The 27527-nt window shown below is 40.2% G+C and overlaps 1 protein-coding gene across 5 annotated transcripts in view; it reads right to left on the bottom strand.

Annotated features, from left to right (window-relative positions):
- C5H4orf19 (chromosome 5 C4orf19 homolog) overlaps positions 1-27527 on the bottom strand; it is a 46108-nt gene that overhangs the window by 14800 nt on the left and 3781 nt on the right. For 3 of the 5 annotated variants that reach the window (XR_010071378.1, XM_063336996.1, XM_063336995.1), the window contains 3 exons: positions 10787-10836; positions 8168-8258; positions 5157-5211 (listed from right to left, as the gene is read on the bottom strand). The gene's annotated coding sequence lies outside the window, so the exon portion shown is untranslated. Of the gene's footprint in view, positions 1-5156; positions 5231-8167; positions 8259-10786; positions 10837-27527 lie in introns of those variants that run through there. The other 2 variants (XR_010071379.1, XM_063336997.1) reach the window with 2 other exon arrangements.

Raw genomic sequence — 27527 nt, 5'->3', positions numbered from 1 at the left:
TCGTGGTCTGAAAAACCTTGGTTTTATCCAATATGTTTTTAAAACATAGAAAGAGCCCTAGAGTTTAAGGGCTGAGATACTGCTGCCATGGGGCTACAATTCACAGGATCCTTTGCTTACGCTTTGCCTGGAACAGCTCCCTTCCCAGTGGTGGCTTCAGCAGCCTTCGGGCTTCAGCAGCACATGAGGATGTGACTTTGATAGCTGTGAGACATGGCTTTGAGGCTGAGGGTCAAACTGAACCAGGGCTCCTAATTTAAGAGGGAATTCTCTAACCCTTTGAATACTAGGTAAAATAATACCACTTCTCCTGTGGTTTTGGCTGAGAGTTGCTGTGGCTGCTGTGTTTTAGGTTGAACATTGTACTCTAAGTCTGTGTGAGATGATGTGGCCTTCATGCACCTGCCAGGCTTTGGAGCCTCAACACCACCATGTGGTTTCAGGCCACAGGAAATTGGGTATAGTCACACTCTGGGGCAAGGGGCTTCCTAAGCTCTCAGCAGACTTGTGCCTTGTCCCTCCTGGCTTAGACACATGTGGATATTTGATTATAAATCATTGCTCTTAACTTAGACTCCCTGTTCTATCATGTATTTGGCTGGACAGCCTTTCCTGATTCCTAATACAAATAATCTGCTTATTTTACAATTCCCAGATGAGCTTGGTAGGAGATATTTTGCTGAGACCTGTCAAGATGGTAGGAGCTCTGGTATGTCTATCAAAACAGCTTTAGTCAGCTAGACACCTTGGTGGAAATGCAGTGTCTGTGGACTTCCAGAGAGTGGTGTGGATTTCGGTTTTGGGCTTGGGCACTTAAAATTCACCCAAGTGTCACCAGGATGCTAAAAGAGTGAACACGATTAAAAAAGGAGTTGGAATAAGAAATCCTTTAAAATGCCCTTTTTCGTGACTCTACTTAAAAGGTTCTATCCTGACTGAATGATATACATTTGTGTGATACACAACAGATAGATTGGCCTGGGCTCAGTGAAATCAAAGCTTGAATGGGGTCTGAGGACAGGTTGTCCATATGGATAACTTCTTTTTCTGCTGGCTAGACGTTACACCAGAGAGAATCTGGGTCCCACTGGCATAGCAGTGGTATGGTTAGAAACTGAGCATTGGAAGCTGATTTGTGACTTCCCTGAGGACAGTGCAAAGTTCCTGTGCATCATATATATGACACAGCAAATCTTTTCAAGAGAAAAACGTGACTCATTTGCCTCATTTGTTCAGTCTTGCAGGTCAGCTCAGATTCAGCTAGAGGAAGTGGCTTGTCATTTTTGTGCCGTAATTTTTATGGTAAAGAAATGACATGGCAAGTTAGGTTGTAAGGTTGTATTTCTATATGCGTTTACGTCTCCTTAGGTACTTATAAATGTACCTCTCCTCAGGTGTCATACACATATATGTATAGATAAATAAAAAGGTCTTACATAGGGAATAGGTCCATGGTAGTCCAAACAGTTTTCATGTTGGTAAAATTGTCTCATTATTTTCTCCCCAGCTTTGAAACACAACTACTGAAGTTCTGATTGTGGATTTCAAAGAGTCGTTGGTCTTATGCCTCAGGGACTGCTCAAGGGAATAGTAGGAAGACAGAGAACTTGTTTTATTTTGTTGCATGAGGTTGCTGAAGGAGAAGTGCATGACTATTGATGAATGCCATAAATGCTCAACTTCCATTTTTTAATGTTAATTTTAGAATAGGAGGTAGCTTATAAAGATGTTGCAGTAAAAATAAAAGCTATAATTTGGAAATTCAGTTCCATGTTCACATCATTTTAATGTAGCTGTTAAAAGCTGTTATTTGCTCCTAATAGTTTCTGAAATATTCCAAAATACTTCTCTGCTCCCTGTCTTCTCATATAGTTCCTATTCTGTACCTTCACAAGAGGCTGCTTCCTAGTTCCTGCTAGAAATATCCGTACTTTAAGGTGTTACCTAATGCTTGTCCTATGTCATATTGGCTGGAGGATCAAACCTAAGTTTGAACTGCTCTATCCTGATTCAGTGATATTCTGTAATTTCAACCCTGTTCAGTGGCCTGGTCTGAGCATCCTGAAGACCGCAAGCCTTTTATACTGGGTGCATCCATATTCTGTGTGCCTACTTGAGAAACGGTCATACACAGAAATAGGTGGAGACATTTCAGTTTGCATCAACAAAAATCTTGATGAGTCCATCCATTGACTAATTTCTGACTAGTTGTCTATTTCACTCGAAACGCTGAGGTTTTTATATGTATGTTGTTATTCTTTATGCTTTCTTTTTTCCTAACGGTTGAGTCTTTTCTCCTGGCATAAAAGCTACATACAAAATCTGGTGACTTTTTTGTTCTCCCCAGTAGGTGTCTCAGAGCTATCCTTAAAATATTAAGGAAATGAGAAAAACTAAAGGTCTTTTGATAGCTTTCTTACAGGTGCTTCTAGTTCTGTCTACAGGGCTAGATGAAGAAGTGAGATTTCAACCTTTGGTTGAAAGATGAGGTAACGAAGAAGGACTTAATAAGTTCACAGGACTCAATAAATTTAGGTCTCAAAGAGTAGAGAGAGAGGGTAGAAGCATGCTGCTTGATCCATCAATATATTAAAGGCTTTAGTAAATTTTGAAGACTGAGAAAATTCAACATTTTCTAAGAGGTCAAAGACATCCGTTAATGATAGCAATAGTTGAAAGATGTTGCTGTCTCTGGTGAAAGATCAGATTGAAATTTCAGCTGACTTTGAGGAAGGGCAGATGCTGACGCCAGAAAGGTACATTTGAAGAAAACATCAACATGTCAGGGTCTGCAGCTGCATCCAGCCCTTGACAGATTTACTTTTGGCTATGTCCCTTTTTGGCTGCGTATGAGATGCTGCTGAGCAAACTGATGAATTGGAGTGCCTAATGAGGCATAGTTGGGGGATCTCAATACCCATGTGTGACTTAAAGATGAAGTAGCACTAAACTGAGCTGAAAACCGGGGTATCGCTGATCACTCAGGTCACTGGTTTGAACTGGTATGGCAGTCCCTAAGATCCTGTAGCAATGCAGGGTACACATGGCAGCGTGAATACAAAGCAGATTCTCTCCTGGCCATGTATGTGGCCTTAGTTTCCTGCACCCTCACCAGAGGGGACTGGAAGAATGCAAATAAGAACAGAATCTGCCTTTCAGAATATTTAATACTCTGGGGCTGAATAAGCCAGAAACTGCACAGTTCGATTTTCTTTGCAGAACTGACAGGAAAGCAAACAAATCCTTTGACTTGAATTTTATATGTCAGCTTTACTGGCTGCGGAGCTGCTTGTTTTCTGTCTTCTGGCTCCAAAGTCACTTTTCCTTAGACTTCCATTTGCAGAATCAGCTGAAGACTATGAGCCTGCTTAAATAAAAAAGTATTTTCTAGATATGGATTGTTTCTCAACTGAATATTTACTTTTATATATAATATGAATATATAAAAAGTTATTTTTGTAACCTTCTGGAATAATTTAATTTTTATTGTTGTATCAGTTTTATGGATGCTGATATCAATGAGAAATCCTGCTTGGGACATTAGGAAACGGAAAATATCAGACAGTGGGCATGAAGGCTACAGTCCTACTGCTACAGGATTTAGTCTGTGAGAAGAATTTGGGAAGCCAGACTGGTTCCCAGCTATGTTATGTGATTATGCCGTGTACACTGTCACATAGCTGCCACTAGCTTGCAGCATAGCAACACACTGTACACTGCTATGGAACCGAGCTCTCCGTTGATCCTTCGTCTGCTGGAAGCTGTTGCCTCTTGCATTTTCCTGTGAGTTCTGCTCAGCAGTGAAAACCCAGAAACAATTTATTGGCCTTCTGCAGCGATTTGGTGGCTACAGATAGCAGAATCTTTAAAAAATGCTGTTGAAAGACTTTGAATATTGACATGATCTGGGAAACACTTTGTGAACAGAGGAAGACGGGAAAGGAGAGAAGGTGGAGACTACATATGTTTTAGTTGTAAAATTCTTGTAAGTTAAAGTAAGACAATAATAGAACCTATGAAAACAACAATTAAGTGTAAGTGCACTAAGTGGTACAAGTTAACTCATGTAATTCTGCCATTCTAGCTTATTGGAAACTTTTTTTTGTTTGCACATCAGTTTTGTGGATAGGCTCAGTGCTTCTTTGTTTGCTTGTTCGGGTTTTTCCGCTGTTGAGTCTTTGGAAGTGGGCAGAGACACTGCTGGAGTTTAGAAGGCCTTTATCCTTTAAGTATGCCATACATTTTTACTTCAGGGAGCAAGATTCTGAAAGTAGGCTCGAATGTCGATGGAGATTGCTTCAAATAGGTATTGGAGTTTTTTGCATATATGCCTTTAGGCAGGATTGAGGCCAGGGTAGGATATGTGATCTCAGCTGTGGTATTCAATTCTAGCTTTGTGTCCCCAAAAATCATCTTGCCCTGAATATTTCAAATGCTTCTGATTTGTTTGTATCATCCGAAATATTGCTAGTGGCAGGTATTGTGGTGGTATTTTACTGCTCAGGACATCAGCCTTTCTTGATACAAAGAAAATTGGATAAAGCTGTAAGCAGATAGTATGAGTCAATGATTCTCTTCTGTAAAAAAAAACCCAACCCAAACCAAAACCAAACAACAAATGGATCAAGGGGCTTTCTTAAAATTGTCAGGATATTGCGTTTGATCATGTAATGGAATAACCTGCAGCTCTTTGTAAGGGAAACGTTAGAAGTCAGTGTGCTCTCCCTCTCCAGCCAGATCAGTCCTTATGTGTTCCAATTTGTTCTTCTTCCCCAAGTCCCCCTCCTTCTTTCTGCCCTTGCCTTGGCTTGTTCTTCCTGTACCATTTTCTCCTTCTGTTTTTCACCTGTGTTAAGTGAATGAGTCAGTGTATCTTTTTCTAAACTTCAGAGTGGAAACTGGCAAGATTTTATTTGTTACAACAGAAATATTAGGGGTTGGAAAGAAACACAGTTCAGAACCTGTTCTGTTACCAGTGCTAATAGCAGCAAAGCATCATCATTAGAAAATATGGTGGAGTACCACAGAGAGAAAAATAATCTCGTCATGTTCTCTGTTGTGGAGTGCTGAAGTTACAATTGAAGTTAAAACTTACGATGGCCAATAAGTTTTAAACCTAAACAAGTAGAATAAAAAAAATGTAAAAAAAATCCTACCTTTCAGATTGTACTCCATTGACTGCTTGAAAGGTTTGGTTTAAATGTCTTGATCCTGGAATAGTAAAACGACACTTTGCGAGTGGTTTCTTCAGGTGCCCACACAGGGTGTAGGCTGTCTACTGCAAATAATGTGGAAATATAACAACCTCCTTTTCGTGCCATTGTGAATTTTTAATTTAGACAGTGATCAAACAAATCACCTGAGTAGTATGCTCATCCCCTTGAGCTGAACTGGAATGCTAACCTGCTTAAAGTGAGCATGAGCTTGCCTGCAACAGTGGATTAGGACTCATGTGAAGTGTTTGTACTTTAAACAACAACAATAAAATCAGAAAATTTTCAAATGTGCAGCATTATGGGAATTCTTTTTTTCTGTGCTGGGAGCCAGAATATTTATAGTATCAAGTAGAACTTTACCTTTACTGTATCATAGAATCATAGAATAGTTTGGGTTGGAAGGGACCTTTAAAGGTCATCTAGTCCAACCTCCCCTGCAATGAGCAGGGACATCTTCAACTAGATCAGGTTCCTCAGAGCCCTGTCTGAGCCCTTGTCTGTATGTTTGTCAGAAATTTCTCCTTCAGATTTTCACGAACTTTGAAATTTAAGGAATGCCTCTGGCATTGCAGTAATATTCTAGGTATTGCTAAAGCTATTGTTCTTTCAGATATGTGTGCTCCAGGCTAAATGGAAAATTCAGCAAAATGTTTTCTATTAAGAATTTAGAGACACAGATAAATTCATGAGATAATGATAGAATTAGAATGAAACAATGCAGGTGCTTTTTGTCCTTTAAAAATATTAATATGTTCTGTGTTTCTTGTAGTGAGTAGAATGTGGGCATATGCCCATGTGGACCTGTGTGTGCTTGCAAACCTGTAATGAATATTAATTACCAAGTTGAGCTAATTTATGTGAAACGGGCAATGTATTTTGCTGTGAATTTTAGAGTTTGGGCCATGTGCTTTGTTTCATTCTTGGCAACTCTCTGCTTGAGTGACAATAACTTGAGAAGTCTTGGTGCAGCTTATATTACAAGCCCCAAATCCAGGTAGAGTTTTGGTTGCTCCGTTCTTGAAACCTGCAAGGCTTTTCTTGTAAGAGAATGAGGTTTTTACTGGCCTTGAGATCCCTTTCAGTAGAATTCTCCTAGGATCTATGCCAAGGCAGTTCATTCCTGAATTCAGCATCCATAGGTAGCAGGGATGGGGAGGAACAGTACAAGGCAATTTCATGGTCATTGCTCTTGCTGCTGGTTTTGGTACACTATCCTTGCATATATATTCCTTACAATTATACTTTTCAGAATTTATGGGTAAACTCTGAAAAGTTCTTATAAAATTCCACTGCTAGCTTTCAGGTTTCAAAGTACCCTTGGCTGTATAGTTTCATGGTTGCTGTTGGCCTACAAAGTCAAGAAGACAACAATGCGTGATGTCTGACCCATAGGAGATATTTGGAAGATTTTCGATTAAAAGCCTGAAATATGACTGAAAACTAAATGCAAATTGAAGTGCATTGAATGCACCCGATATCTGATGTGACTCATAGCTAAGTAGAGCCTGGGAACCCTTGATTCATTGTATTGCTCTGTTGCCCTACAGCAAGTCACTTAACCTGTCCTGTATGCTACCATTTCATATCCTTCTCATAGCTTAATGTTTGTGTGGGCATTTTGGAGATTTATAGCCCTATTCAATCTTATTATACTGTTGCAAAGAGTTGAGAATGTTTCTGTGCATCTGTTAAAAGGTGCTGTCAGTACTTTAGGTGGAGTAAATAATCAAGCTTATGAAGAATGAGTCATTGTGTTTTCCTATTTTTAGGCAACCTTTTACTGGGGTCGTCTGGTGTCTCTTTTTACCTTAATTCTGTTCTTATTTGATATAGCTGTCATTATTAATTACCAGGTAGATTCTTCCATTTAATTTTTGTTCCAATCTCTAATTAATGTTACAGTGTAACTCTGTCTTGATGTCCTTCTTTGTTTTGTGTAAGCCATGGCCTAAACATTTATGTGTACAATGAAAGTAAAATGAAAAATAAAATCAATGGCCTCTTGCCATATGTTGAAAGGATGCAGATTTTATTTTGCAAATGCAAGAGATGTAGCCTGCTTAACTAAACTTTACAGTGCATTCTTATCTCCTGTGAATTGCTTTTGTCTGCTTAACAAATTTTGAAGTAGTAGGTTAGCTGTAGGGTTTTCTTTTAATTTCTAATTGGGTTTTGTTTGTTTATTTTAAATCTTCTAGGAAATATGTTTCTATAATTCCCTGGAAATTTAAAATGAAAACGTCAAAATGGAGAGCTGATTGGAGTCATAGCTATTGGTAAGTTGTAAGCTTACCATTGTATCATGTCAAGTGATAACTGATTTCCCTGTGAACTTCTCTGATGCATGTGACTGGCTTTTGCCCAAAAAGTATGGTGTGTTTTTTCTTTAAGAAAAAGGAAAAGCAATGAATTAGTGAAACTGTTTGCCTATAATGTTGAAACGAGTGCCAAAAACTCAGTCTCAAACAGTGGATATTTAACAGAAAAATATGTGCAGAAGCTGGCTTTCAATTGAACCAATAGTTCATTTTCTCTCTCAGACAGAATCAGGCATAAACCATTCTATATTTGTACTTAAACTAGAGTTAAAAATATCCCCTTTTCATTGTACTTGGAGCTTTTTCCTCTTCTGCTTGGTGATAGCTTGGAACATTGCTGTTAGCCCAGCAAATTACACTCAGAAATCTTAATTAAATACTCTTTTTACCATCATCTTTGCTTAGCAACATCCCTTTTGAGATATTCTGGGAAACTTAATATTTGTCTGGTGTGTAAAACAGTGTTCGTAAATCAAGGAATGTTGCCACATCCTGCTCGCTTATGTTGTTTAATGCTTTTTATATTACGCTTTTTGAGACAGAAGCATGAAGCCTTATATATCCAGTCACTCCAACTTGTTGCACGAGACAACTACAAGTGACCTGAGACCCAATCTTTGGAATATGGCTTACCATGTTGGTGTAGATCATTAAAGCGAGTGAATAGTATCTACATGGTTGTCATGGATCCAAGCAGCAAGTAGTTTTCACATTCCAAAATAACCTGGAATTTAAACAAAATCATTAGGCTCTTAGAAGCTCCTATTTGCATTTTCCATTTCATTTAGTTGCTGAAAAACATGCTATCTCAAGTAATATAGTAAAAATCTAAATGCAATACCCTAGGCCTGCTTTGGCATAGACCCTGGATGTGCTTCAGACCTGGGTGTGTTTTGTGCAGGATAAAATAAACCTTTTGGACACTAAGCAGTTATTTCTGTATTTACCTTCTAGTACTGCTGTTGAATCTCTTTCTAGGTTTTTGTTTTTTAAAGTTGTATTTGTCCTCTGCTCAAAGTGTGCGTGGGATGCTGCTTTCTCTGCGCAGGCTGGACAGTTGTCGTTCTGATCTACCTGTTGTCTCCATTAGGAGCTGCCACCCTCAATTTTTGAAGCACTGTTCACAGTTTCTCTGTTGTATAACATTGTGTGAAGCTGACCAGCACTTTTCATAAGAAAAGAGCCTCCTTCACCCTAAGGATCAAAGAGAACTAACACAAGTTTTACTCAGACAATACAGGGTTTAACTCTTTCTTCCCAAAATTCATAACTTGGTCTTCCAAGCTGGTCTGAAGATGAGTTGGTTATAGACATTATTTCTTTTCCTTTGTTGGTCAAAAGTATTAGAACTCCATGCTGTCCCAACAGTTTCAGAAAATGTTCAGCTATTGACAGTTGTTTTAATTTATGCCCTGAGGTTTGCATTCCCCTCACAGTTTCCTTCCCTTCTCTAATAGCCTTGGCCCTGCCCCATATGTGCTTTTGTGGTATTGTTCAAATACTTTCTCTGCTGCAAACTCTGCTGTCCAATGGCTTTTTTGGGGTCTTTTTGATCAGTTCAACTCTTCATCTCAATTCAAGTTTCAGTGGAACAAACCTCTTATTTCCATGCATTCTTTGTGTTTCTTCCCATGTGTTTCATTATAATTGTTTACATATGCTTGTATTAATGTGCTCTTTGCGCAAGGCAAGCTGAGATGCGTTTTATATGAGGGATACTGTATAGGTCCACTGCATGTTGATGGTAAAACTGTGATTGACCTTGCTAGGAGTGGAATCAAAGCCTTTAAGATTCTGTTGCATTGTCATGTAATGGAGAAGCTTTGTGAAATCAAAGCTGAATTTGAAACTCTTAAACTGCTTCTATGAATGTTGGAGTAAAGAAATAATCTTTCAACTGTAAAACTGCACGCTTCTCTCTTAGTTTCTATAGGGATGAGGAGAAGTATGTATGTAAATGTATGTAACTATAACTGTCTTCATTTATTGGGGGAACTGAGGAGGAAGAGAGATGAAAAGTCAGTTTTCTTTATGAAAAACACCTAAGAAATATAATCATATTGAGATTAGTTTTTCTATCGATCTTGAATTCAAAAAGGTTTTCAAGACTTTTTGTGTATTTATTGGTATGCTAGTTCTTGAATTTTGTCATTATGCTACTTGTAAATATCAGACCTGTCACTATATATGAAGAGCATAAGCAGGTAACTGAGATACCATTCACCTGTTACCACTTGAAAGAACACTGTTTAACAATTCTTCGAGATCTGACCAATGTCCCTGATTTGAGAGCCTCTTCAGTAACTGAAAAGGCACAGGTTGTTTCCTGAGTGGTAAAAACAAGCTGATGAAAGGAGAGATCTTGATCCACAGCTGAAAATAGGTAGTAATCATCTGAAAGGGTTCTGTGGTCTTGCCAGTTCCTGGGTGCATGGGCTGAACTTCCAGTCACCACCTGTGTGAGTTGAGTTGTGCTCATTTTGCCATAAATAGAAAATGGTGTAAAGTGCTGGTGTGTTGGACTGTAAGCAGTGGTATGTTCAAATATGTACAGGAGATTCCTGGAGAATTACCACCTTTCCATTAGGTAAGTCAGCTTAGGATAGTGCTGTCTGTTTAGTTGATCTTGCAGCCTGTTATCACGTGCCTGTTTGTGTCTAGATACAGGTTCTTAGCTATTGTTGTCTTTTAGTGAGGCCCCTTTGGATCACTATCAGAAAGAGATATTTTTATGTTCTGTTTGCTCCAGCACTGTTGTAGACCGTGCTGCCACTTTCTGTTTCTTCCTGGCAACTACTGATCATGAGCTAGTTTAGATGGTAGTATCCTTGTTCCTAGCAGGCTTTCTGCTGCCTAGACTATTAATAACAACAAAATAAATGTGTCTTATGTTTCATGAAGTGTTGTACAAAATAGTAAAGTAATCGATTGAAAGGGAGCTCCAGAGTTCATCTGGCCCAACCTTCCAGTCCGTAGAGGTCAATATGGGTCTACAGTGTGGTATGAAGCGTATAACCTCCAGCTCATTAATTCATGGAAAGCTTTGATCTTTATTGACAGTGTCTGCAACAGCAGCATATGGCTCTGCTGGGCAGGTGATGCAGTGTCAATATACTCTGTCTGTGTTTGTATAGTTCTTTATTGGTAAAAATCTCCCAAAGCCTAGGGTGAAAGTTCAGCATCGAAAACTTTTCACTTCTGTAACAGTTTCCTGTTCTTAGCTTGGGTGTTAAATGTGTTCTGGTTGCTTACCTCCAGATTTCAGCCCAAAATGCCAGCAATCTCTCTCTTGTTTAAAGAACCTAGAAGAAGAAAATAACATACTGGTGTATTGCTGTATATTGCTATTTGCATATATCGCTATGTGCTATGGCAATACAGAGACATTTGTCTTCCCTCGAGAAGAAGGTATTTGTGGCAATTTCCCTGGCTCTGGTGTTAAAAAGAGAATTTTTTGTTACAGTAGAATACACTGTTCCTCAGGTACTGCTTTCTTGTTTTAAAGTTTTTGTTGTCAGGACAAGCAAAATAATGACTAGATAAGAAATGTCTTATGAGTGGGACATTTTACAGCTTCATCCTGAAGGTTGCTTGGGCACAGAGATGTTCAGATAGATACCCAATTCCTGCAGAGATTATTCAGCCAGCACTGAGAAACCACGGCAATCTGACAGTACTCTGCATGGAGCAGCTTCCTTTTCTTCCTTTGCAGGAGTTGAGGACATGCAGCCTTTCGTATGATCAGAATCTGAAAAATCAACCTACCAAGATGCTTAAAAATTAATTAAGGGGAGGGAGTGAGCAAAACCAGCTCCTGGTTCCTGCAGCTGTCGGTGCCCATAAATCAGCTCTGTTTTTCCTTTTGAAGCAGGACAAGAGCATGAATTTAATTAATGGGTTTGACTTGCTCTGGAAACACACGGTAGAAAAATTGCCCTACCCACACCTTTCACAGATGCTGTAAACATACAAATGTTATTGTGTATTTACTCATGAGTGCTTTCCAGCATCATTGTGTTAGACACAGTCGAATGCCTCAGGCAGGTGGCGAGCCAATGACTGCAACAAATCCTTGTTCTTTGGACACCCAGATCAGAGCCACAAAGGAGCAGCAGGTTAGCTCCTGGTTTCTTGGTTCCACCCGAGTTCTGCTCAACAAAGGCATTAATAATGGCTGCTACAGAAAACTCTAGGGGAAAACAGACAGTGTGTGTTTTGTCTGTTTTCTATGATCGAGAATTTAATTATTAAAAAAAACCTCAACTAGATTTATCCCACCACTCTGTTTAAAAAAAGGAAAAAAGCTTATTCTTTTTTAAACAGTGCCTGCAATGGACAGGAAATCTCTGCATTGTTTGATATTTCTTGTATTTCTAATTCTACCTTGTTATGTGTAAAGAAACACAGAAACTGTGAGGCTGGATCAGACCTGAGTTCAGTGCTGCACTCAGCATCAGATACCTCAGAAGAAGTTGTGCAAACACCCTGTGGGGAGCTGGTATTATGCAATTTTTACATTCATTCACATCAAACATGGCTTAACTCTCTGAGTTTGAAGACTTACAGTCTCCTAAACCCTTTAACTTTTTAAAACTTGAATTTGATTTTGTCATGTTCACTGTTGTGATGATGGATAGTGTTTGTTTTTTGCTATGGAAACCTCATTACACTCTTTCCCTCAGTAACAAATTTATAGCAATTGCCCAGACTAGTTATGCTGGAGGAAGAATTTTCTTTGCGTTAGTCCCTTTTTGATCTGATTGAATTTCCCCAGTATTTATACTATATAACAAGATGGTTACACTTTCCCTTTAGTCCACAATGCAGTGTAGGATTTTGCTGTCTAGACAGCTAGAGGACTTTGAAAAATGGATATTGAGAAATGCAGCTTTTTTTTTTAGAAGAAAAAGTTGCGCAGAACGTTATTTGAGCTCTTCTATATGGATAGGTCTTTTTGGTTAGCATGGATGTCTGAGTTGTGGAGTTAATCTCTGAGTAAAGAAAATTGGAAAACAGTGATGCTTTACTCAAATACTGAAAAATAAGCTTGAAAAATACTGAAAAAATGGTTGGACGTTGCTTTATATTCCCAGTGTTGCTTACAGGTATGAGAGCGTTTTGGAAACTTTAGATGCAGAACGGCATCCACTCTCCTGGTTTTTGCTTTAACACTGTGATGTTGAGCTATCAGTATCAGGTCTAGTGTTTTTTCTTGGGAGGGAGGGTTGTTTCTTGCTTAGAGAGAGTTTTTGGGCAGGACCTAACTGGAGATTCAAGGAGAACTGGGCTCCTGAATTTCAGAACAACGTTACCAGACCTGTGGTGAGTGCATTTATGAATGTTTATCTGGAATTTAAGATTCGGAGTGAGTGTTAAGAGTGCAAGCCATTCTATATTTTAATAAGGCAAAATCTCAGACCTCTATTCCTTTCTCTGTCATGCTCATATCCTGACAAGATCCATGATCCTTGGTTTTTAAACACTCATGCCAAAACAAGAACATCCATAACAAATTTCAGTCAAAAAATGCTCCTTCTTTTCTAAGTTTAAATACTTAAGCACACATAACTGTACTGGCCAGACACTGACATCGGTAATTCTGGGAAACGTTCACAAAGAATGCCAGACACCGGGCGACTGGTGCACTATCTCTTTGTGTTTGTTGTAAGAGAACATTTTTTCATTTAACTGTAGAATAAATAGTTTAGCTTTCTCATCTATATATAAAAGCTTTAATCAAAAGATTTTTTTCATTTCCTAAATTATTATTAAAGCTATACCTGGCAGCATTTTATCATGTAAAAAAAATCTTCTTCAGCCTGATTTCATCAGCACAACTTCCTGTAAAGGCTGTGTTGCACGCGCTGGCATCTTATGTAGTGATGGCTGAAGAAGTAAATCATCATCCCCAGCTATTGGCCTTATCTCAGTACTGGTTAAGGCCATTTTCAGCGCAGGGAAGGTGGAAGAGGCTGTGTTTCTTCTTTTCCTTTTAGCAGGGGTCACAGCACATATTAATGTAAACTGAAATTTGTTGCAGTTTAGCTTTCATTGCTGCATGTCCTACGATGACTTCTCCAAGGCAGTGGGCCTTCCTCCAACGGGAAGAAACTTGTGTGGTCCTTAAGCTTGGTCAAAGCTGGACTTTGAATCACTCATACTTGAGTGTTAGACTTGGCTCTGTGTTGTTTTATTGCTTGATTGCTGAAGGGTCTGACAAATTAGAGGCAGGGACTTAATGTGCAAGTCATGCCCTGCTTTTAGCTGTTCAACCTGCCTCTGCATTGTCAGGAGCTTCATGGGGATGCAGTGGGGGAAAGGCTTGTTTTTGGCCTTTTTTCCTGTAGAATCATAGAATTATCGGGTTTGGAAGGGACCTCTGGAGATCATCTAGTCCAACCCCCCTGCCAGAGCAGGGTCACCTAGAGCAGGTTACACAGGAATGCGTCCAAGTGGGTTTTGAATGTCTCAAGAATTGGAGACTCCAGCACCTCTCTGGGCAGCCTGTTCCAGGGCTCTGCCACCCTCAAAGTAAAGAGGGTGTACTGGAAAACACTGAGGCCTGGTGCCTGGCTGTAATGCCATGGTGTCACCTAACAGTAAGAGGTAAGAGCCAAGGACATACTGTAAGCCTGACCCATCACTATTTCCCTGATGCTCTGCCCCCTCTCTGCAGACCTGCCGTGGCTCTTTTCCTTGCTTGGACTTACCAGGGAGCTTGTGTTGTCTATATTCTTACACCAAATCATGTATTTACTGATGGAGGGGAAGGGAAGATTCTGTGTGTGCTGGACGCCTTTCTACTCTTTCATTAAAACTGTCTGATGTGGCATGCACTACCTGATGCAAATGTATCCATGATATTAGCCAGTCTTGCCAGCTTTTATCTGGGTTGCAGCTATCTTGCTTAGGACCTGGCTCTGTCAGCGGTATTCCCAGATACCCGGTCATCTCTCAGTCTCTGCCTATTTTCAGGCAATGGTGACAGAGCAACATCTGATTTAGCTGGTTTTGAAATTATGAATGTTTCTGAAGACTGCCAACAGAAGAGCTTATGACAGTGTGTTACAAAGAGCCATGTGGAGTCACCTGTAGAAATGGGATTTCCCTCCATTCACGTTTTTGAGGATGCGGAAATGGACTACATTAAGTCATGAGCTATAATTTAGACAGTGAGAAGATTGCAGATTGATTCTATAAGGAGAAAAATCCCTTAAGGAAACACATTATGTCTATAATCCTGTCAGAAGATTAGAGTTTCAGTCAAAAACTAACTTATATAAATGGCTTAATAGTAAAGACTGTGCTAATAGAGGTAAGAAATGTATTTTGCTGAAGGCAACGAAAATTGTGGAACTTTGAGAAATGGTATTTCTTTTCATTTTGAGTAGACACAGTAGCAAAATGTTCTGAGCTATAATTAGTTGACCAGGACTCTTCTATTGCAACATTTGAAATAATAGTCATTACGTAGATTTGTGGTTGAAAGAATCCCAATGTGCTTAGCATTCACTTATATATTTGGGTAACATATACAGCCCTTAAGGCCGCAACTTCAGAGTGGGACTTGTTCATTATAGTTCGTAATTGTGTGAATATTACACTGCCATAATTAAAAAAAGAACTGATGTGGAATAGAGGTGCTTCAGATGACATTTTGAATATTCAGTGCTAGCAAACACTGGCTTGGAAGGGGGTTTTCCCTATCACTTTTTTTATGTGCATATATATATATATATCTATCTCTATATATACTTTTTTTTTCCTGTTTTCTGTGGTTAGTGTGTAGAAAGCCCTACACTATCAAAGTTAGTTTACAATAGTGTATATTCCTCTAGTCAGAAAGATAAGTGAGTCGCAGCAGCAGCTGCTGCTTCTTTCTCCTGCTTTTGGTAGGGTACATCCTCCTTTTGAAAATGAGTTTTTGTTGAGAAGGTGGAACCAGGTATCCTCTTGCTTAGGAACTATGATATTGAGTGGAACAAATGGATGGACCCTTATTTTTTTAGTTGGCGTACACTTATGCAGCTCATCTTACATCAGTAATCAATGTAACCAATACATGCACAAAATGACACATACATTTATTTTGCAATTTGTTATGAAATAGTTGCAGCTACAGCATGAAGTTTGGCTGACCGCTTCCTGGTATCTGCGTCTCTCCCGGAGCACTGAGTGCTGGAGAGCCAAGGCTGGAGCTGGTATCAGCGAGGTGAAGTGTTAGTACGAGGCTTCCTGCTCTTCCTGAAGTTGCTCAACTTGTGTGAGGGAGGTCTAAAGCTGTCCCCGGAGGCCAGAAAGCCCCATTGCCAAAGTAGTCAACAGCTCTACCCTTTTCTCCTTCTGCTTTCTGTGCAGGCAGCATGCTGCATGAAACAGACCAAGACCAGACTGTAGTAGGGTAGCTCCTCTGGGTGAGAAACAGGCGGTTTTGATAAACCTTAATGTGCCCGTAAGGGCCTAAAAAGCACATAAAATCCTGCTGAAGCTAGCTTCTCCTGCTCTGTTTGAAAGTTCTAGCTTTAATGCTAGCAATATTTTCATCCTCCATCTGAGTAAAAGCTTGGGAGGATGTATCAGCAGTGAGTCCTCTGAGCAAAGAAGGCAGTAGCGAAGATAAAGATTTTGAAAATGAAAACATTTCCCTAATGTGGTCTCTAATGCCCTTTCAAAGCAGGTAGCAAAAGTGCTTTTCAGACAAGCTGCTGCAATTCAATTAGACTGACCTAATTTTTATTTCTTCTCTCTCTGCTACAGTTTTCCACACTGATCCAATTTAACTTCCTTACCATCATGTTATGACCTTGGGTTACAGCACCATTAATTGACAGAATTTAAATATAGAAAATGTTCGCTGAATGGTTGTCTTGTGTATATGCTCATCTGAGCTAAGAAAATGGAAAAAAGACTTTGATTTGGGCAGATAAAACTTTTTAGGAGGAAAGTAAACTCTGTTGCAGCCCAGAGGAAATGCTTATGGCTATGATTTATGCCATTTATATACTTTTTAATTAGAAGAAGTAGAGGTTATAGGCCCACTCTTCTATATTTATATTGTTATCTTTGTGCTGACTGCTCACAGTGACTTATTAAATGGCAAAAAACTCTCACTAAACACCTATAAACTCAGCTGTGCGCATCACATCCCACAGTTAGCAGAACTGGTTATGCATTTAAAGCAGTTTTAGCTAGAAATAGAAATTCTTACTGGATATTTCTTCAGCAGCATCTGTTTTCTTTATTTAACTTAATTAAAAGCCGCGTTAAAATGTATTGACGACATCAACATTTGGATGAGATTATGGAGTGATGGTTCTAGGTTCCAAGACTTTGAAATAAACGAAGGTTCTTTTCAAAGCATGAAATTACTTTTTCTTGCAACCTATTTCTTAATTTAAAATTGCTAATCCTATGAGACTGACAGTCCAAGCATCCGCTTAAGACTGAAGCCTTGTTTGCCCACAGAAACAGCACTGTTGTGAAGCAAGAGTAAACTAATCAAGATAAACCAATTTTAAATCAGTACATCATTCTTATGCACGAAATTGCTTCAGTATAAGTATGCCAGTGCAACACGACACACTTTTTTAGAGCTGTGTGTGTAGTACACACTGGTCTTTCCATGAGCTGCTTGAATCAGTGGCTTTGCAGCTGAAGCAGTGCCATTGCAGCATTTAATACAGGCTGGATTCTTGCATCCCCTGTGCCAAGAGACCCCTGCAGTGCCCTCGTGTGAGACCGGCTTCCTTGGGTTTTGCTAGGTGTTGGTATTTACTTGCAAGCTGCATATGCAGGATTGAAACCAAAGGGTTAGTTTTAAATGGTGAGAGGCATCCTCACTGTCTGCAGTCTTTGACCTGTGAAGAAGGTCTCCAATTCAGGTATTTATTTTTCTGTTGTAGGTTTAACTTAACTAACTGGCATCATTTGTACATATTCCTGGGATTTTAAGCAGAGAATGCATAGGTTATTGTCAATCAGTGTTCCTTTTGATTTTACACTAACAAATGCTGTGTATCGCGTTTTGAATGAGTTTTGCCTAAATTTTGGAGTTGCTGAGGATGGTTAATTCTATAGCAAAAACTTTCTTTTCCTGCAATGTAATCAAATATGACCGGTATCAGTTCTTCAGTCATGTGATTTAATTCTCAGAATGGATCATTCCTCAGCTGTGACAAAATCTAATGTTTTAATGTTCAAATCAATTAAAATGAAAATCGTGGACTTTCATTACACATCCCAAAGCCAATATTGATGCAGTGCTTTTCTTTTTACAAATCACCTTTAATTGAGGGCCTAAGTGATCTATGGGAACTAAAAATGAGTATTATAACCAATAATAAGGACTTGTTTCCCCTCAACTATTTAAGTTGTTTCTCAGGTCCAAGTGGCAGGGCCATCTGTATGAACTGGGGAAACTGGACGCTGCAAGGGTCTGTGCTGTCCCTTGCACTGCAGTGTTCTAGGTCTTTTGTTGTGGTGACTCACCATACACACTCCACAACATTTTAACATCTCGAGACATTCGGATTTATTGTATATATTTTTTTCAAACAGCATGTAGTAATAAGGATGAATGGGGAATGGCAAGTTTGGTTTACAGAAGACACAAAAAATATAGCTTTGTTCCAGTTGACAAAACACACATTTTTGTTTGTGGTTTCTTTTTAAAATTCTCCATGACAAAAACATTTCCCCTTTAACTTTATAGAATGATCTTTGTGGTGATCTTTCCCTATCTGAGAGAGCTTTGAGGTTCTTGTACCCCTGGAAAAAACATCAGGGCTTAGTCTTTGTGTTACTTGTCAGGCTGCCAGTTTGATTTCCAGAGTTCCTTTCCCGGGTTGGATCACAATGCTGGTAAGATGAGATGGTGAAGTGACAGGGAAGTGGTAGAGTTGCTGATGGAGACCCAGATATCTGCTAGATTCTATCAAATCCTGCCTTGTTCATGTCAAAAACACACCAGAATTCATTTCAGCTAGGACGGACTGGCGAATCTGCATAAAAACGTAGCTGATGCTTTCCTAACCCTTCTGCTATCTCATCAAGTTTCAGTCTACATGGCTCATTGTGATGAGGTGAGGAAAGGGTCTGGAAGAATAAGATATTTTGTACTTTACAGAAAAGAAGTCTTTTTCACACTGTGCTATCTGGCATATTGCTTCTTGAAATCCTTTAAATGTATCAAGCTGATGTATTTATTTTCTCTGTGGCAAAAACTTTCTTGCAGCAAAAGTGACACGAGTGACTTGCAGTGTATTTTCATGTCACAACTAAATTTCTGTGATGCTGAAAGGCTGACAAGAGATGGCCCTTTTCTCACCTATTCCTTGTGCTGTGCTGTATGTATTCAAAAGGACAAAAAGTCCTGAATTTGAAGATTCACAATGAACAAAAGTCCTGGAAAAAAACCCCCTCACTCTGCTGTGGCTAGAGCTTAATCTGAGCCTATAAAATGAGAGCCTGTGAACCGGAGGCCTTGACACCTGCTGAAACCATTGCATTGTCCTAAGACAGCTGGAGTTGAGGGTGCCTTGAAGGTGTCCCCTTGGGCACTGGCTCTGAGAGCAGCATCTGGTGGCCCCTAGAAGTGGGTGGTAGAGGTTTTCCCCAGAGGTGAGAGGACAGAGAAGCAGCTCGCTGCCGATTTTGTCCTTTCTTCCTCTAACAAAGGAGTCTGCGTATTCACGTGGTGTTTAATAGTCAGAGAACAACCAGGGAGTTTGGCAAACAAGCTTGCTGTTCAGTTTGCAATGCCTGTGCTGTTGTGACATTGTCTTAAAATGTCAGCCCTGCTGCAGCCTGTGCGGGAAGAGGGGAGTGCAAACTCATCACTGTTGTTCCTTCTGGAAAGGAATACGTTGGAATATGTTGCATGTAATGTTGTACAGAAGAAACAAAGCTTGGCTAGATCAAGCTATTTTGAAAGATTCACTGATTATTTTTTTTTTCATTTATTACTTTTTCAGATAGTAGAAAGTTTTACAGACATGAAGGAAGTGTGAAAACTTGGGAACTAGGGCTTAGGGAAAGGATGTCTCCATAGGCTAAGCCTAATAATAAGGAAACAGGGCGCAAACATTAATATTAGGGCAATTAGCTGCGTGTTTTGGGTGGAGCAATGATTGGGGAGGACAGCTTTGTGATTAAGAGGCCTAACTAACACCCAGCAGTTTGTTTGTGGCTTCCCTGCTGGTGCTGCCTGCCCGTGATCTCCATTGCCGCAGCGGTGGGTGGGCTGCAGGAGTGGTCTGCGGAACACAGCTCCAGCCCAGCTCCCACAGTGGACAAGTGGCTCACAGGTAGTTAGCGATAGAACAAGAGGGAATGGGTTCAAGCTGCAACAGGGTAGGTTTAGGCTGGACACTAGGAAAAAATTCTTCACAGAAAGAGTGGTCAGACACTGGAATAGGCTGCCCAGGGAGGTGGTGGAGTCACCATCCCTGGATGTGTTTAAGACTCGTTCAGATATGGTGTTAAGAGATACGGTGTAAGGGAGAACTTTGTAGAGTGGAGTTGATGGTTGGACTCGATGATCCCAAGGGTCTTTTCCAACCTAAATGATTCTGTGATTTCTATGATTTTAAGTGCCACATCATGGCAGAACAACTCACAAAAGCCTACCTAGCTGTGTGGGATACTAGTGCCTATTATGTATAAGGTTTTGCCCTGCAAAATCTGTGTAGCTGTCTAAAGTCCTGTTGCTGGGCTTCACAGCAGCGTGCTTATGGCAGGTAACCTTCGGTCTGGGCAACGCAGTTTGACAGACACGTTGTTGAAAGGAACTTAACGTTCACAAACCTAGTGTTTCCTTGACCTTGAAGAGTCGCAACTGCTCTGGGTGAGCTCTGAGCCCACCTCATGCGCAGGGCAGACACCAGAGCCCACTGCTATCAAAGCAACATGAGGCAGTGGCCACCACACATTGTGCAGTAACCTCATGATGTCACCCATCACTTAAGATTTCAGGTACCTCTTAACGTGGAGGTTAAGCGCCACCTGAATCCAAAGGGATTAAAACCCAGAGCATTTATTTCTCAGGGATAGTATATTCTTTACTAATAAGCAAGATGGGATTGGGTTATGCTTCTATATTCTCCCTAAAGTAAGCAGGTGCCAGAAGTCTGGATCCAGTTTGGAGCTCTCTAGGTAATCTATAAATGTTTAAATAGGGTATGTCTTATTAGGTGTCTCTGTGACAGCCAGAGTAATGAGGCCTTTATCGCATCTGGTGCCTGTAGATGCTGCTGTAACACAAACAAGGAAATACGGCAAAAAAATGAAGGTAACTCAGAGGTAAAGCACCTACAGCCTCTTTATATGGGGAAATCCTGCAAGAAGGGAGGGGGCAAAAGCTCTAAAGTATAATGGGAGCTGGGTAATTGCACGCTGTGAATAACAAACACCTTAGTCTTCCAGGCATCTCACCTGGATGCTTCAAAAAGGCCATTCACGGAAAGCTTTGTGGCAATTAATTGCAATCTTTGCTTCCATATAGAGATCTTCAGGCCTCCTGGAAAGCAAAATAAATGCCTGGAGAAAGAAGAAAGGTGAAGCGCAGACTCTGTTTCAGGCATGCCTTTGTTACCAGGCCTTTCAAAAGGGCTCATTGACAGGAGTGCTGTCTTGTTTGTGTTGCTTTCTGCTGGACTAGAAATAGATGTTTTAGTGGGAGAAAAGTGTATTGGCTCAAAGAGGAGAAGATTTTCTCAAATCAGGTTTTTCCAGGTGTGCTATTTTTTTTCCATGGGAGGAAAGTAGCAAAAGATCTCTCTGTGTGGGAAGGTGGCATGGGAGGGGGGTAAAGACAGTTCTGCAAACAGCCTTGTTTCAAGTACCACCGTAGAGAGAGACTGCAGATTTTTGGAGACTGGGATCCATGTGGTAGGTGGGAGGGCATTTCTGTGCTATTGATTAATTCCAAATTGTGTGGGAATTTCTTGGCATAAATGAATGGGGTCTTTGCCAATTTAAGCTTAATTTTTCTTCTGTAAAATGAGCTGTGAGAGCTGTGTGATGAGGAAGTTTTGAGGATGAAGGACTCCAGAATCTGCAGGGCTTTGTGGAGTTAACCTTTCCATTTACCTGGGAGAGGGAGCATGGCTTTTACTGGGCGGTAGTATATTTACTCACGTAGTTTCTTATGCAAAGTTTCCAGAGCGTTATTCAAGAAACCCTTATATCTCCTGGAGCACAAAAGGCTTTTTAATGATATCTTTGGATATTATGCTCCTTACTGGAGATGCCATGGAGATGAGGAAAACCAAAACAACCCGAATAAAGTACAAATCCTGCAGGGTAACTTGCACAGATTGGGAAACAGAAGGCCAAACCTAGAAAACAGGTGGCTCTTGATGGACTCAGTCCTTGGGTTAGAGAATTTATGCCAGTATCTAGGTGAGCTGTTCAACTGCGTTAGCGCTACACTGCACAGTGAGCTCTGTGGACAGAGGAGTATTGCGGGCTGTAGGAATGTGAGATAAAGTAGAACTGAACTGGCCAGAAAAAAAATCTGTTTTACTGAACAAAGAAATCTCAGTCTATGATTAACTTTATTTCATGTCAAGAGTAGAACATACAAATCTAGGCTCTTTCATGGCCTGATACTGAACAATACAAGCCCTGTAGCACGGAGAGCATACCACTGCTGGATTATCTGTCCTAAACGTACTTTAGAGAAATTCAGTCAGGTTTACTTTATCCTAACAAATACTCGTTTAATGCAACTGTTACAGCAGTGTAAACCACAGATTTGCAATAAGCCATGATTCTGGGGCTCATCTGAAATACTGGCCTTATGAAACAAATTTCTGCAGATTTGTCTTTTTTGCATCAAGCTGGAATGATACAGAGAATGGAAAATAATTTCATAAGATTAGAAGAATCAGTAGTTTGCAGACTTCAAAATCGCGTGACAAAGGCAATCTAACATTTGTGGTAGCTTAGCAGTTTAAGGCAACTCATCAGGTTTGGGAGGAAAACAAGAAATTTTAACTCCTTGAAGGGCAAACAGAACCCACAGGGAAGAAAGTCAAAGTTGGTTTCATTGTTTCAAAGGAAATTTAAGTAGATACAGGGAAAAAGTTGTATTTTGTGTGGCTGGCAGGCTGGAAAATCTTTTGTGCAGATTTCAAGTTATAAACGGATCTTCAAAGTGGAATGTAAACAGAAGGAAAAGATACTGAAACCTGTTTATAAATAGCTTGAGTTTGCAAGAGTTACATCCTTTGTTTGTTACTGCTAGCCCGAAGTGAATTCTACACAGAGGATTAGGTATGACCCACAAAGCACATGCTGTAAATTCATAGTTTAGCCCAAACATATATTTTCCTGGCAAGACTGAAATAAAATGCCATGAATTACCAACTCAGCCTTCTGCCCAAATTCATGGCTCCTAGCAGGTCTGAGAATCAGGAAGCTGTGCATGGGGCACAGCGTTTGGGCTAAGGCATATACAGAAGAATGGAGTGGGAGAAGTAAATGTAAAGCATGGAGAACGATATAGTTAATGCAGATGAGTCAGTGGATTTGAAAGAAAAATTTGATTTTGCTCGTCTTAAAAAAACGAACCTCAAACTCAAACTTTCTTTACCCATTTATCCTGCATGTAAACAGTGGTAAAATCAATTTTATCACTTTCATCATTATTTCTTATCCCTGTTGCATTTTAATTGGATCACAACATGAAATTCAAATAAGTAATATAGCTTGTGTTGCAACACCGGAAGAAGATCCTTTCCTCAGCAGAATAATTTGTCATGTTCTGGGAGAAAATTTGGTTTATTTTGTGACCAAAATGGTAATACTGCTAGTTATGTCAGATATTAGTGGTCCACGGCTTTTATGAATGCCTAGCATGTACGGGCACCAAATGTTTAGAATCTGTATTTCAGTGAATGGTATGGCTCAAGCAGTTATTTCTGAGATAATCTCATAGCCTGTAAGTAGAACTGCTTAGACCCAGTCAGATAAGGGGATGTTTGAGAAGGATCAAATACGTACACGAAAAATAGGAATCCTTCTAAAACAGTATAAGGTATATAAATTGTTTTCTTTATCAGGTTATATCTGTATCAGATCTCAGATCAGACATAGCCTGAAAGATATTAATACACCTGGTTTTCCTTCACCCTTTTTTTTTGGGGGGGGGAAGGGGTGGTGGTGGTGTCTTTCGCCCAGTTTCATTGCTCAAGATGCTCCCCCTACACAGTACTGCTTCTACATAACACGTGTGGGAAACATACTAGGATGCATTTTTTACCTCATTGTTACCGAACGTTTCACATAAAGAATGGTCGGCAGAGAGTAGAAAAGCAGGGGATCATTGGCTATATAGTTACAAAGTACTGTAAAAACGGATAACAAAACTTTTAAAGCAGAAAAATACAGAAAACACTAAAAGTCACACTCAAGAATCTTCAAGAAAAGACTCTGATACAATACCTTAATAAAGACCCTTTTATGTGATATGACTTTTTCTCTTATACGAGTTCTTTTTGACTCAAAGGGTTTTTCTTTCCTTTTAAATACAGCACTTAGATTAATGTGTAAAGCATAGAGATAATTTAATCTAGAGCCGTTTAGAGTGCCTGTGAACTTTTCCATTTGGTTATTTTAAACCAATTTCCTTCACAGACATTGAGTGATGATGGGCAGCTAAGGGAACGATTAGACACACCAATTTCGTGAACAAGAGTAAAGAGTTTTTATGCTGTAATTACAATAATTATTTCTCAGCACAAGGCAAATCCAAAGTATTGACCACCGCAATGAAAAGGTCAAAATGTGGCTAAGATATAGTAATGGTGAGATAGCAGTGAAATACAGCTGCATTTCTGTTGTATTATTGCTTATCTTGATTGTATTTGCAATCTTTTTCAGTCTCTCAGTAGAACAATACTTGAAAGCTATAGGAAAAGTATTCACTGCCTTAAAAGACTAAAGACTTCATGTTGTCTGGCACCTAGCCAGTTTAGTAATCTTTTTTTTTTTTTTAATCCTATGCAAAAGAATGAGCTGTATTCACTGAAATTATCAATGAACATTGCACAATTAAGTCTGACTTGTGGGACTGTGTTTTGGCAGCGAATAGCTTGCGAGGCTGTATGCTAACCACAGGCTGATGTTTCCAGCAGAACTCCTTGTTCCAAAGAGTTTATGCCATGGCAATAAACGGTGTGTCTCAGGTAGCTCTATCATAAAGCAAATGCCTGCTGCCTGTGTGTTAGAACTTTATTTATTGGCCAGTCTGACATATTGCCCCATGACAAGAAAGTGGAAGTTATTGACACTGGTTTGGATTTTTAAATTGTGTTAGTCTCCAGAGGCAGATTTGTCTCTTGGAGGATTTGGGAGACCTGGATTAAAATTCTGGCTGCTGCACAGAGCACAGGGTTGATTTAGCTCCTTGCTTGTCAAACCTGGCCTCCCCGCCCCAAAATGTGGGTAACAATATGTGCTTTAAGGTGCTCTTTTGCTCTCTCCAGGAGGAGAGTCCAGCCGCATTGATTTCAGTGGTGCCACTGTAAAGCTTTACCGTGGAAGGACAGCAGAGAAATGAAACAAAGCTAAGGCTGTAATTTGATGAATACTTGGTGCTGGTATTAGCCGTGAAAGCAGCAAGCTGGCCTTCCCCTAGCATCTAGCTCTTTGTCCTTGGCTTTGCTCTGTTTTCTTGAACTGTCTTTGGGGTTTTTTGATCATCTCTGCATTAGTAAATCCCTGTGTTTGTAGTCTATATAAACAGAAAGTGAATAGAAATGTTTTTATAGAAGGTAATTAATTGGATAATTGCACTTGGATAATTGCACTGAGCATTAGTTTTTAATGTGTATTGATAAATATGGACTAGCCTTCTAGCAATCTGTGTGCATTCATCCAAAGCAATGGAAACTATTCCCAAGTGATTTTAATTTAAAAAGAGATGTTAAGCACAGAAATCGGACATTGCACATGGCTGTAGCTTCCCAGGCCCCTGGAGGCCTTCAGTTTAGGTCTGATGACCATAGCTTTTGTTTCATTTACATTGCAGATGAAAGCTTACGGTATTTTTGGTCTTTATCCACGTTTGCCTCTGAAACAGTGCCTGGCAGTAGAATCTGTATCTTTGCTGCACAGACATTGCCTATTCATTACTAATGTTCAGTGGAGACATACACGTACGCTGACAAGAGAAATGCAGGGCTGATATCAAGCCGTGCAACATCTGCTAAATTCACATGGGGAAAAGGAATATGAAAACAAATACACAAAGGGCACAGCTACTGAGATGGTAAATATTGTTTTTTCCATGCCACACCCAAACCAAAAATAGAGACAGAGGGGCCCTTAACAAAGCTTTATTCAGGTTCCTGACAGCTGACAGTAACTGCTTGTTTTCCACTGAGCTCCAAGTGAACAAGACTGACGGCTTACTTCAAAAGCCTGAATTTGCCTGAGACTTATTCTTCTTTTCCTATGAGTAGATGAGAAGAATAGCTCCATGGAAATTAGTAGTGTTAAAATCATGCAAAAGCGATCACTATCAAGCTTGCACGCCGTAAGAGGAGTAAGAGCTGATAACGCTTTTTTGTAGGGGAAGAAACTGTGTGTAACGTGGAGCAGTGTGGATTAACTAGGTGGGCAAGAGGAGCAGCAGGCAAGGGAGCCCAAGGGCTGGCTGCAGTCCCGGAGCTGGGAGGTGCCCTGGCATGGCGGGCCTTGGGAGGGCCCCCGCTCTACCTAGGCGACTGTAGGAGGGAGAGGAGGAAATTGTTGGGTGGCTGTGTCAGGGCATAGGTGGTGCTTTCTGCATCTGAGGTGCTTAATAAGGTAGATAAAGCTGGGCGCTCCCGAAGCTACCGCTGATAAAACAGCATTGCAAAGTGGCTGTGGGATAAAGGGGAAAGTGAGTGTAATACAGCCCAGTCGATAAATACAGTAAGTGCAATAAATACAGTGGGGAGGATAGGCAGTCAGGGGAGGAACAGACCAAAGCCTGACAAGTCCTCAGGACTGTGGGAATGTGGGTCCATACGGCTCGTTTGGGACACTCCCCGCCTCTCCTGCCTGAAAGCTGCCTTCAGAGACTCTGCATCAGAGTGTATTGAGAGGGGACGTTAATGCCAACCTTCCTGGGCAAAGTGCCTTAACATCCAGATGCACCTGTCTTGAGCGCGGGAGATCAGGCAGAAGTGGAATAATCTGTTTTCATACGGTCTGGAGAGCTTCTGTCTAGCACAGGCAAACCTGTGCAGCTGCCCTGCTGTCCTCCCTGCTGGCAGCGGTGTGCTGGGTAGCACCGCCACACACCAGGCTATTGCTTTTTTTCCTGGCCTCTGTTGTTAGCGTGAGGACTTGATACTGGAGCCAGTATGAAAAGTTCCCAGGGTGGACTTCAGGTTGAAAGGGTTTTCTGTCGTTGGGTGTGTGTTCTTTATGTGGGCTGCTCGTGTCCTTGTTACTCAGCTCTTTCAGAAGATTGCCTGCTATAGCGAGGCATGGGACCTTGTTTACATAAAGTCAGACAATTAACTGCTCTTTAATAGAAATACACATCCATATTAAATAGTTGGGAAATGACGCAAAGTTAAACCAGGCTCAGTTGGTAACACCCAAAAAAATCAAGCCCCAAGGAGATGGCTTACTCCTCGCTATCCCAAATGGAAAAGTAACTTATGTGAATTAATAATAGAATATTCAACCAGAAGTATTTTTCTAACCAGAAAGCATCTGTGGCTTTGCAGCAAACATCTGTGGTTAGGGTGAAAAAATGGAAGTTAAATAAACTTGTATCAAAACTGCAGACAGAAAAACGTCATACAAAAAAGAAAACTTGGGTCTTTTTTCCCTGCTTCCTGCTGTAAGTGATTAAATGTTTAGTTTCCAAACAATGTACTCGGCTCTTAATAAAATTTTAAAGTTCCTCCATATGTCTGAATGAAAGTGACTCAGAGGAGAGCTCACAGGAAAATTGCTGCCTTTTTTTTCCCCTTTCCAATAATCTCTTTTG

Source organism: Chroicocephalus ridibundus, chromosome 5 (genome assembly GCF_963924245.1).
Source record: "Chroicocephalus ridibundus chromosome 5, bChrRid1.1, whole genome shotgun sequence".
Lineage (NCBI taxonomy): Eukaryota > Metazoa > Chordata > Aves > Charadriiformes > Laridae > Chroicocephalus > Chroicocephalus ridibundus.
The sequence above is the reverse complement of the archived record's forward strand: the minus strand, read 5'-3'. Positions and strand labels throughout refer to the sequence as shown.